Source organism: Oncorhynchus mykiss, chromosome 1 (assembly GCF_013265735.2).
Source record: "Oncorhynchus mykiss isolate Arlee chromosome 1, USDA_OmykA_1.1, whole genome shotgun sequence".
Taxonomy (NCBI): domain Eukaryota; kingdom Metazoa; phylum Chordata; class Actinopteri; order Salmoniformes; family Salmonidae; genus Oncorhynchus; species Oncorhynchus mykiss.
Genome location: NC_048565.1, coordinates 95,206,049 through 95,218,548, shown reverse-complemented (window position 1 = coordinate 95,218,548; position 12,500 = coordinate 95,206,049). Strand labels below are relative to the sequence as shown.

Here is a 12,500-nt window from a genome sequence, read left to right as displayed (position 1 = left end):
GGTCAGGGTTAATAGTAGGGTTAGGGTAAATAGTAGGGTTAGGGTAAATAGTAGGGTCAGGGTAAATAGTAGGGTTAGGGTAAATAGTAGGGTTAGGGTAAATAGTAGGGTTAGGGTAAATAGTAGGGTTAGGGTAAATAGTAGGGTTAGGGTAAATAGTAGGGTTAGGGTAAATAGTAGGGTTAGGGTAAATAGTAGGGTCAGGGTAAATAGTAGGGTTAGGGTAAATAGTAGGGTTAGGGTAAATAGTAGGGTTAGGGTAAATAGTAGGGTTAGGGTAAATAGTAGGGTTAGGGTAAATAGTAGGGTTAGGGTTAGGGTAAATAGTAGGGTTAGGGTAAATAGTAGGGTTAGGGTAAATAGTAGGGTCAGGGTAAATAGTAGGGTTAGGATTAGGGTAAATAGTAGGGTCAGGGTAAATAGTAGGGTTAGGGTAAATAGTAGGGTCAGGGTAAATAGTAGGGTTAAGGGTAAATAGTAGGGTTAGGGTAAATAGTAGGGTTAGGGTAAATAGTAGGGTTAGGGTAAATAGTAGGGTTAGGGTAAATAGTAGGGTTAGGGTAAATAGTAGGGTTAGGGTAAATAGTAGGGTTAGGGTAAATAGTAGGGTTAGGGTAAATAGTAGGGTCAGGGTAAATAGTAGGGTTAGGGTAAATAGTAGGGTTAGGGTAAATAGTAGGGTTAGGGTAAATAGTAGGGTTAGGGTAAATAGTAGGGTTAGGGTAAATAGTAGGGTTAGGGTAAATAGTAGGGTTAGGGTAAATAGTAGGGTTAGGGTAAATAGTAGGGTCAGGGTAAATAGTAGGGTTAGGATTAGGGTAAATAGTAGGGTCAGGGTAAATAGTAGGGTTAGGGTAAATAGTAGGGTCAGGGTAAATAGTAGGGTTAGGGTAAATAGTAGGGTTAGGGTAAATAGTAGGGTTAGGGTAAATAGTAGGGTTAGGGTAAATAGTAGGGTTAGGGTAAATAGTAGGGTTAGGGTAAATAGTAGGGTTAGGGTAAATAGTAGGGTTAGGGTAAATAGTAGGGTTAGGGTAAATAGTAGGGTTAGGGTAAATAGTAGGGTTAGGGTAAATAGTAGGGTCAGGGTAAATAGTAGGGTCAGGGTAAATAGTAGGGTTAGGGTAAATAGTAGGGTCAGGGTAAATAGTAGGGTCAGGGTAAATAGTAGGGTCAGGGTAAATAGTAGGGTTAGGGTAAATAGTAGGGTTAGGGTAAATAGTAGGGTTAGGGTAAACAGTAGGGTTAGGGTTAGGGTAAATAGTAGGGTTAGGGTAAATAGTAGGGTCAGGGTAAATAGTAGGGTTAGGGTAAATAGTAGGGTCAGGGTAAATAGTAGGGTTAGGGTAAATAGTAGGGTTAGGGTAAATAGTAGGGTTAGGGTAAATAGTAGGGTTAGGGTAAATAGTAGGGTTAGGGTAAATAGTAGGGTCAGGGTTAATAGTAGGGTTAGGGTAAATAGTAGGGTTAGGGTAAATAGTAGGGTTAGGGTAAATAGTAGGGTCAGGGTAAATAGTAGGGTTAGGGTAAATAGTAGGGTTAGGGTAAATAGTAGGGTTAGGGTAAATAGTAGGGTTAGGGTAAATAGTAGGGTTAGGGTAAATAGTAGGGTTAGGGTAAATAGTAGGGTTAGGATAAATAGTAGGGTCAGGGTAAATAGTAGGGTTAGGGTAAATAGTAGGGTTAGGGTAAATAGTAGGGTTAGGGTAAATAGTAGGGTTAGGGTAAATAGTAGGGTTAGGGTAAATAGTAGGGTTAGGGTAAATAGTAGGGTTAGGGTTAGGGTAAATAGTAGGGTTAGGGTAAATAGTAGGGTTAGGGTAAATAGTAGGGTTAGGGTAAATAGTAGGGTTAGGGTTAGGGTAAATAGTAGGGTTAGGGTAAATAGTAGGGTTAGGGTTAGGGTAAATAGTAGGGTCAGGGTAAATAGTAGGGTTAGGGTAAATAGTAGGGTTAGGGTAAATAGTAGGGTCAGGGTAAATAGTAGGGTTAGGGTTAGGGTAAATAGTAGGGTCAGGGTAAATAGTAGGGTTAGGGTAAATAGTAGGGTTAGGGTAAATAGTAGGGTCAGGGTAAATAGTAGGGTTAGGGTAAATAGTAGGGTTAGGGTAAATAGTAGGGTTAGGGTAAATAGTAGGGTTAGGATAAATAGTAGGGTCAGGGTAAATAGTAGGGTCAGGGTAAATAGTAGGGTTAGGGTAAATAGTAGGGTTAGGGTAAATAGTAGGGTTAGGGTAAATAGTAGGGTTAGGGTAAATAGTAGGGTTAGGGTAAATAGTAGGGTTAGGGTAAATAGTAGGGTTAGGGTTAGGGTAAATAGTAGGGTTAGGGTAAATAGTAGGGTTAGGGTTAGGGTAAATAGTAGGGTCAGGGTAAATAGTAGGGTTAGGGTAAATAGTAGGGTTAGGGTAAATAGTAGGGTCAGGGTAAATAGTAGGGTTAGGGTAAATAGTAGGGTCAGGGTAAATAGTAGGGTCAGGGTAAATAGTAGGGTCAGGGTAAATAGTAGGGTTAGGGTAAATAGTAGGGTTAGGGTAAATAGTAGGGTTAGGGTAAATAGTAGGGTTAGGGTTAGGGTAAATAGTAGGGTTAGGGTAAATAGTAGGGTCAGGGTAAATAGTAGGGTTAGGGTAAATAGTAGGGTCAGGGTAAATAGTAGGGTTAGGGTAAATAGTAGGGTTAGGGTAAATAGTAGGGTTAGGGTAAATAGTAGGGTTAGGGTAAATAGTAGGGTCAGGGTTAATAGTAGGGTTAGGGTAAATAGTAGGGTTAGGGTAAATAGTAGGGTTAGGGTAAATAGTAGGGTCAGGGTAAATAGTAGGGTTAGGGTAAATAGTAGGGTTAGGGTAAATAGTAGGGTTAGGGTAAATAGTAGGGTTAGGGTAAATAGTAGGGTTAGGGTAAATAGTAGGGTTAGGGTAAATAGTAGGGTTAGGATAAATAGTAGGGTCAGGGTAAATAGTAGGGTCAGGGTAAATAGTAGGGTTAGGGTAAATAGTAGGGTTAGGGTAAATAGTAGGGTTAGGGTAAATAGTAGGGTTAGGGTAAATAGTAGGGTTAGGGTAAATAGTAGGGTTAGGGTTAGGGTAAATAGTAGGGTTAGGGTAAATAGTAGGGTTAGGGTTAGGGTAAATAGTAGGGTCAGGGTAAATAGTAGGGTTAGGGTAAATAGTAGGGTTAGGGTAAATAGTAGGGTCAGGGTAAATAGTAGGGTTAGGGTAAATAGTAGGGTTAGGGTAAATAGTAGGGTTAGGGTAAATAGTAGGGTTAGGGTAAATAGTAGGGTTAGGGTAAATAGTAGGGTTAGGGTAAATAGTAGGGTTAGGGTAAATGGTAGGGTCTGGGTAAATAGTATGGTCAGGGTAAATAGTAGGGTTAGGGTAAATAGTAGGGTTAGGGTAAATAGTAGGGTTAGGGTAAATAGTAGGGTCAGGGTAAATAGTAGGGTTAGGGTAAATAGTAGGGTCAGGGTAAATAGTAGGGTCAGGGTAAATAGTAGGGTTAGGGTAAATAGTAGGGTTAGGGTAAATAGTAGGGTCAGGGTAAATAGTAGGGTTAGGGTAAATAGTAGGGTTAGGGTAAATAGTAGGGTTAGGGTAAATAGTAGGGTTAGGGTAAATAGTAGGGTTAGGGTAAATAGTAGGGTTAGGGTAAATAGTAGGGTTAGGGTAAATAGTAGGGTTAGGGTAAATAGTAGGGTTAGGGTAAATAGTAGGGTCAGGGTAAATAGTAGGGTCAGGGTAAATAGTAGGGTTAGGGTAAATAGTAGGGTCAGGGTAAATAGTAGGGTCAGGGTAAATAGTAGGGTCAGGGTAAATAGTAGGGTTAGGGTAAATAGTAGGGTTAGGGTAAATAGTAGGGTTAGGGTAAATAGTAGGGTTAGGGTTAGGGTAAATAGTAGGGTTAGGGTAAATAGTAGGGTCAGGGTAAATAGTAGGGTTAGGGTAAATAGTAGGGTCAGGGTAAATAGTAGGGTTAGGGTAAATAGTAGGGTTAGGGTAAATAGTAGGGTTAGGGTAAATAGTAGGGTTAGGGTAAATAGTAGGGTTAGGGTAAATGGTAGGGTCAGGGTTAATAGTAGGGTTAGGGTAAATAGTAGGGTTAGGGTAAATAGTAGGGTCAGGGTAAATAGTAGGGTTAGGGTAAATAGTAGGGTTAGGGTAAATAGTAGGGTTAGGGTAAATAGTAGGGTTAGGGTAAATAGTAGGGTTAGGGTAAATAGTAGGGTTAGGGTAAATAGTAGGGTCAGGGTAAATAGTAGGGTCAGGGTAAATAGTAGGGTTAGGGTAAATAGTAGGGTTAGGGTAAATAGTAGGGTTAGGGTAAATAGTAGGGTTAGGGTAAATAGTAGGGTTAGGGTTAGGGTAAATAGTAGGGTTAGGGTAAATAGTAGGGTTAGGGTTAGGGTAAATAGTAGGGTCAGGGTAAATAGTAGGGTTAGGGTAAATAGTAGGGTTAGGGTAAATAGTAGGGTCAGGGTAAATAGTAGGGTTAGGGTAAATTGTCATGTATTGTCATGTTGTGTCTTGTTTCTGTCCTTTCTCTTCACCCTGTCTCCCTCTGCTGGTCGTTTTAGGTTACCTTTTCTCCCCCTCTTTCCCCCAGCTGTTCCTTGTCTCCTCCTAACTACCTCGTCACCCCTTTTCCCACCTGTTCCCTTTTTCCCTCTGATTAGTCCTCTATATCTCTCTCTGTTTTTGTTTCTGTCTTTGTCGGATTCTTGTTTGTGTTATTCATGCCTGAACCAGACTATCGTCATGTTTGCTGCAACCTTGTCCTGTCCTGTCGGAATCTGCCGGTCCATCTGAGCCTACCTATGTTTTGTTATTAAAGAAGCTCTGTTTACGTTAATTCGCTTTTGGGTCCTCATTCACGCACCGTAACAGAAGAATCCGACCAAGAATGGACCCAGCGACTTCGGATCCTCTCCACTCAGCCGTCGAGATCCAGGGAGCGATGCTAGGCAGACACGAGCAGGAATTGTCTGCTGCTCGACATGCCGTTGAGACCCTGGCCACCCAAGTCTCCAACCTCACAGAACAGGTTCACCATCTCCGCCTCGATCCACCGGCCACTTCCAGGGCTTTCGAATCTCCGGAGCCCAGAATCAATAACCCGCCGTGTTACTCTGGGGAGCCCACTGAATGCCGCTCGTTCCTCACCCAGTGTGATATTGTGTTTTCTCTCCAGCCCAACACTTACTCCAGGAGCACTGCTCGTGTCGCCTACGTCATATCTCTCCTTACTGGACGGGCTCGTGAGTGGGGCACGGCAATCTGGGAGGCAAGGGCTGAGTGTACTAACCAGTATCAGGACTTTAAGGAGGAGATGATACGGGTTTTTGATCGATCTGTTTTTGGGGAGGAGGCTTCCAGGGTCCTGTCTTCCCTATGTCAAGGTAATCGATCCATAACAGACTACTCTATTGAGTTTCGCACTCTTGCTGCCTCCAGTGGCTGGAACGAGCCGGCTTTGCTCGCTCGTTTTCTGGAGGGTCTCCGCGCAGAGGTAAAGGATGAGATTCTCTCCCGGGAGGTTCCTTCCAGCGTGGATTCCTTGATTGAACTCGCTATTCGCATTGAGCGACGGGTTGATCTTCGTCACCGAGCTCGTGGAAAGGAGCTCGCGTTCTCCGTTGCCCCCCTCTCCGCATCACTACCATCTTCCTCTACCGGCTCGGGTGCTGAGCCTATGCAGCTGGGAGGTATCCGCATCTCGACTAAGGAGAGGGAACGGAGAATCACCAACCGCCTCTGTCTCTATTGCGGTTCTGCTGGTCATTTTGTCACTTCATGTCCAGTAAAAGCCAGAGCTCATCAGTAAGCGGAGGGCTACTGGTGAGCGCTACTACTCCTGTCTCTCCTTCAAGATCCTGCACTACCTTGTCGGTCCATCTACGCTGGACCGGTTCGTCAGCTTCCTGCAGTGCCTTAATAGACTCTGGGGCGGAGGGCTGTTTTATGGACGAGACCTGGGCTCGGGAACATGACATTCCTCTCAGACAGTTAAGGGAGTCCACGGCCTTGTTCGCCCTGGATGGTAGTCCTCTCCCCAGGATTCAGCGTGAGACGCTACCTTTAACCCTCACTGTTTCTGGTAATCATAGCGAAACCATTTCTTTTTTAATTTTTCGTTCACCTTTTACACCTGTTGTTTTGGGCCATCCCTGGCTAGTTTGTCATAATCCTTCCATTAATTGGTCTAGTAATTCTATCCTCTCCTGGAACGTCTCTTGTCATGTGAAATGTTTAATGTCTGCTATCCCTCCTGTTTCCTCTGTCTCTTCTTCACAGGAGGAGCCTGGTGATTTGACAGGGGTGCCGGAGGAATATCACGATCTGCGCACGGTGTTCAGTCGGTCCAGGGCCACCTCTCTTCCTCCACACCGGTCGTATGATTGTAGTATTGATCTCCTTCCGGGAACCACTCCCCCCCGGGGTAGACTATACTCTCTGTCGGCTCCCGAACGTAAGGCTCTCGAAGATTATTTGTCTGTAGCTCTTGACGCCGGTACCATAGTCCCCTCCTCCTCTCCCGCCGGAGCGGGGGTTTTTTTTGTCAAGAAGAAGGACGGGTCTCTGCGCCCCTGCATAGATTATCGAGGGCTGAATGACATAACAGTGAAGAATCGTTATCCGCTTCCTCTTATGTCTTCAGCCTTCGAGATCCTGCAGGGAGCCAGGTTTTTCACTAAGTTGGACCTTCGTAACGCTTACCATCTCGTGCGCATCAGGGAGGGGGACGAGTGGAAGACGGCGTTTAACACTCCGTTAGGGCACTTTGAATACCGGGTTCTTCCTTTCGGCCTCGCTAACGCTCCAGCTGTCTTTCAGGCATTAGTCAATGATGTCCTGAGAGACATGCTGAACATCTTTGTTTTCGTTTACCTTGACGATATCCTGATTTTTTCACCGTCACTCCAGATTCATGTTCAGCACGTTCGACGTGTCCTCCAGCGCCTTTTAGAGAATTGTCTTTTTGTGAAGGCTGAGAAGTGCTCTTTTCACGCCTCCTCCGTCACATTTCTCGGTTCTGTTATTTCCGCTGAAGGCATTAAGATGGATCCCGCTAAGGTCCAAGCTGTCATTGATTGGCCCGTCCCTAAGTCACGCGTCGAGCTGCAGCGCTTTCTCGGCTTCGCGAACTTCTATCGTCGTTTCATCCGTAATTTCGGTCAGGTGGCAGCTCCTCTCACAGCCCTTACTTCTGTCAAGACGTGCTTTAAGTGGTCCGTTTCCGCCCAGGGAGCTTTTGATCTCCTCAAGAATCGTTTTACATCCGCACCTATCCTTGTTACACCTGACGTCACTAGACAGTTCGTTGTCGAGGTTGACGCGTCAGAGGTGGGCGTGGGAGCCATTCTTTCTCAGCGCTCCCTCTCTGACGACAAGGTCCACCCTTGCGCGTATTTTTCTCATCGCCTGTCGCCGTCGGAACGTAATTATGATGTGGGAAACCGCGAACTGCTCGCCATCCGCTTAGCCCTAGGCGAATGGCGACAGTGGTTGGAGGGGGCGACCGTTCCTTTTGTCGTTTGGACTGACCATAGGAACCTTGAGTACATCCGTTCTGCCAAACGACTTAATGCGCGTCAGGCGCGCTGGGCGCTGTTTTTCGCTCGTTTCGAGTTCGTGATTTCTTATCGTCCGGGCTCTAAGAACACCAAGCCTGATGCTTTATCTCGTCTCTTCAGTTCTTCAGTAGCCTCCACTGACCCCGAGGGGATTCTCCCTGAGGGGCGTGTTGTCGGGTTGACTGTCTGGGGAATTGAGAGGCAGGTAAAGCAAGCACTCACTCAAACTCCGTCGCCGCGCGCTTGTCCTAGGAACCTTCTTTTCGTTCCCGTTCCTACTCGTCTGGCCGTTCTTCAGTGGGCTCACTCTGCCAAGTTAGCCGGCCACCCTGGCGTTCGGGGTACGCTTGCTTCCATTCGCCAGCGTTTTTGGTGGCCCACCCGGGAGCATGACACGCGTCGCTTCGTGGCTGCTTGTTCGGTCTGCGCGCAGACTAAGTCCGGTAACTCCCCTCCTGCCGGCCGTCTCAGGCCGCTTCCCATTCCCTCTCGACCGTGGTCTCACATCGCCTTAGATTTTGTCACCGGACTGCCTTCGTCAGCGGGGAAGACTGTTATTCTTACGGTTGTCGACAGGTTCTCTAAGGCGGCTCATTTTATTCCCCTTGCTAAGCTTCCTTCTGCTAAAGAGACGGCACAAATCATCATCGAGAATGTTTTCAGAATTCATGGCCTTCCGTCAGACGTCGTTTCGGACAGAGGTCCGCAATTCACGTCTCAATTTTGGAGGGAGTTTTGCCGTTTGATTGGGGCTTCCGTCAGTCTCTCTTCCGGCTTTCACCCCCAGTCTAACGGTCAAGCAGAACGGGCCAATCAGACTATTGGTCGCATCTTACGCAGTCTTTCTTTTCGCAACCCTGCGTCTTGGTCAGAACAGCTCCCCTGGGCAGAATACGCCCACAACTCGCTTCCTTCGTCTGCGACCGGGCTATCTCCTTTTCAGAGTAGCCTCGGGTACCAGCCTCCGCTGTTCTCATCTCAGTTCGCCGAGTCCAGCGTCCCCTCCGCTCAGGCTTTTGTCCAACGTTGCGAGCGCACCTGGAAGAGGGTCAGGTCTGCACTTTGCCGTTATAGGGCGCAGACTGTGAGAGCTGCTAATAAGCGTAGAACTAAGAGTCCTAGATATTGTCGCGGTCAGAGAGTTTGGCTCTCCACTCAGAACCTTCCCCTCAAGACCGCTTCTCGCAAGTTGACCCCGCGGTTCATTGGTCCTTTCCGTATTTCTCAGATCATTAATCCTGTCGCAGTGCGACTTCTTCTTCCGCGATATCTTCGTCGCGTCCACCCGGTCTTCCATGTCTCCTGTGTCAAGCCCGTTCTTCGCGCCCCCGCTCGTCTTCCCCCCCCCCCCCATCCTTGTCGAGGGCGCACCCATCTACAGGGTCCGTAGGATTTTGGACATGCGTCCTCGGGGCCGTGGTCATCAGTACCTAGTAGATTGGGAGGGGTACGGTCCTGAGGAGAGGAGTTGGGTTCCCTCTCGGGACGTGCTAGACCGTGCGCTGATCGATGATTTCCTCCGTTGCCGCCAGGTTTCCTCCTCGAGTGCGCCAGGAGGCGCTCGGTGAGTGGGGGGGTACTGTCATGTATTGTCATGTTGTGTCTTGTTTCTGTCCTTTCTCTTCACCCTGTCTCCCTCTGCTGGTCGTTTTAGGTTACCTTTTCTCCCCCTCTTTCCCCCAGCTGTTCCTTGTCTCCTCCTAACTACCTCGTCACCCCTTTTCCCACCTGTTCCCTTTTTCCCTCTGATTAGTCCTCTATATCTCTCTCTGTTTTTGTTTCTGTCTTTGTCGGATTCTTGTTTGTGTTATTCATGCCTGAACCAGACTATCGTCATGTTTGCTGCAACCTTGTCCTGTCCTGTCGGAATCTGCCGGTCCATCTGAGCCTACCTATGTTTTGTTATTAAAGAAGCTCTGTTTACGTTAATTCGCTTTTGGGTCCTCATTCACGCACCGTAACATAAATAGTAGGGTTAGGGTAAATAGTAGGGTTAGGGTAAATAGTAGGGTTAGGGTAAATAGTAGGGTTAGGGTAAATAGTAGGGTTAGGGTAAATAGTAGGGTTAGGGTAAATAGTAGGTCAGGGTAAATAGTAGGGTCAGGGTAAATAGTAGGGTTAGGGTAAATAGTAGGGTTAGGGTAAATAGTAGGGTTAGGGTAAATAGTAGGGTCAGGGTAAATAGTAGGGTTAGGGTAAATAGTAGGGTCAGGGTAAATAGTAGGGTCAGGGTAAATAGTAGGGTCAGGGTAAATAGTAGGGTTAGGGTAAATAGTAGGGTTAGGGTAAATAGTAGGGTTAGGGTAAATAGTAGGGTTAGGGTAAATAGTAGGGTTAGGGTAAATAGTAGGGTTAGGGTAAATAGTAGGGTTAGGGTAAATAGTAGGGGTCAAAATGAATGTCACCCCTGTTTTAAATACCTTACGAGGACGACGGCACTGAGCCTTATGTTGTCGAACACATTGGGAGGGGTATTAGACCATTCCTCCATACAGAAACACATTGGGAGGGGTATTAGACCATTCCTCCATACATAAACACATTGGGAGGGGTATTAGACCATTCCTCCATACAGAAACACATTGGGAGGGGTATTAGACCATTCCTCCATACAGAAACACATTGGGAGGGGTATTAGACCATTCCTCCATACAGAAACACATTGGGAGGGGTATTAGACCATTCCTCCATACAGAAACACATTGGGAGGGGTATTAGACCATTCCTCCATACAGAAACACATTGGGAGGGGTATTAGACCATTCCTCCATACAGAAACACATTGGGAGGGGTATTAGACCATTTCTCTATACAGAAACACATTGGGAGGGGTATTAGACCATTCCTCCATACAGGAACACATTGGGAGGGGTATTAGACCATTCCTCCATACAGAAACACATTGGGAGGGGTATTAGACCATTCCTCCATACAGAAACACATTGGGAGGGGTATTAGACCATTCCTCTATACAGAAACACATTGGGAGGGGTATTAGACCATTCCTCCATACAGAAACACATTGGGAGGGGTATTAGACCATTCCTCTATACAGAAACACATTGGGAGAGGTATTAGACCATTCCTCCATACAGAAACACATTGCATTTATATCTGTAGGCATCCAACTAATGTCAACGCCTGGATAATTAGCCTGTTTTAATGCTAACCTCCTTAATGGTAACGGTGAGAGGTTAGCCTGTTTTAATGCTAACCTCCTTAATGGTATTAGTGGGAGGTTAGCCTGTTTTAATGCTAACCTTCTGGTAACAGTGAGAGGTTTGCCTGTTTGAATGCTAACCTTCTGGTAACGGTGAGAGGTTAGCCTGTCTTGGTGCATGATATAAACTGCTAACCTTCTTAATGGTGACGGTGAGAGGTTAGCCTGTTTAAATGCTAACCTCCTTAATGGTAACGGTGAGAGGTTAGCCTGTCTTGTGAGTATTATTATTCACAATTCATTCAGGACTATCCGTAACCATGGTAGCATCCACATTAATGTAGAAGTGTTCAGAAACACATTCTAATCTCATTTAGAATCAAAGTGACTCCAAAATGACACAATACATTAGCATTCATTTATATTGGGCACCACACCATCTGAACCAACCAAAACAAACTGCAGATGCATCCAAGTGAATTTGTTCAAATACTATTGGTTCCCTAAAATGTGGGACGATAAACAGCTGTCTCTGATTGGGAACCATATCAGGCCACCATACACACACAAATCACCTAGACCTACGAAAAACCCCTAGACATACAAAACCCCCTAGACCTACGAAAACCCCCTAGACATACAAAACCCACTAGACCTACGAAAAACCCCTAGACATACAAAACCCCCTAGACAATACAAAAACTAGCGTACCCACCCTAGTCACACCCTGACCTAACCAAAATATAAAGAAAACAGAGATATCTCAGGTCAGGGCGTGACACACACCCTCAGAGTGTTGGAGTACGAAACAACAACCTACAGTAATATATTGTATCTTTAGACACTATGTATCTACAGTAATATATTGTATCTTTAGACACTATGTATCTACAGTAATATATTGTATCTTTAGACACTGTATGTATCTACAGTAATATATTGTATCTTTAGACATTGTATGTATCTACAGTAATATATTGTATCTTTAGACACTATGTATCTACAGTAATATATTGTATCTTTAGACACTATGTATCTACAGTAATATATTGTATCTTTAGACACTGTATGTATCTACAGTAATATATTGTATCTTTAGACACTATGTATCTACAGTAATATATTGTATCTTTAGACACTGTACGTATCTACAGTAATATATTGTATCTTTAGACACTATGTATCTACAGTAATATATTGTATCTTTAGACACTGTACGTATCTACAGTAATATATTGTGAATTAGTTACAGTAACATATTGTATCTTTAGACACTGTATGTATCTACAGTAATATATTGTGAATGTACCTACAGTAACATATTGTATCTTTAGACAGTGATTTGTAGAATACTAAGTAAGCCCAGACACAGTGATATAGCCCAGACACAGTGATAAAGCCCAGACACAGTGATAAAGCCCAGACACAGTGATAAAGCCCAGAGCAGACACAGTGATAAAGCCCAGACACAGTGATAAAGCCCAGACACAGTGATAAAGCCCAGACACAGTGATACAGCCCAGACACAGTGATGAAGCCCAGACACAGTGATAAAGCCCAGAGCAGACACAGTGATAAAGCCCAGACACAGTGATAAAGCACAGACACAGTGATACAGCCCAGACACAGTGATAAAGCCCAGACACAGTGATAAAGCCCAGACACAGTGATAAAGCCCAGACACAGTGATACAGCCCAGACACAGTGATACAGCCCAGACACAGTGATAAAGCCCAGACACAGTGATACAGCCCAGACACAGTGATA

General features: G+C 45.3%; 1 protein-coding gene across 1 annotated transcript in view; it reads right to left on the bottom strand.

The window, feature by feature from the left end:
• Positions 1 to 12,500, bottom strand: part of LOC110511675 (ryanodine receptor 2-like) — a 532,917-nt gene that overhangs the window by 31,523 nt on the left and 488,894 nt on the right. The gene's annotated exons all lie outside the window — the stretch shown is intronic.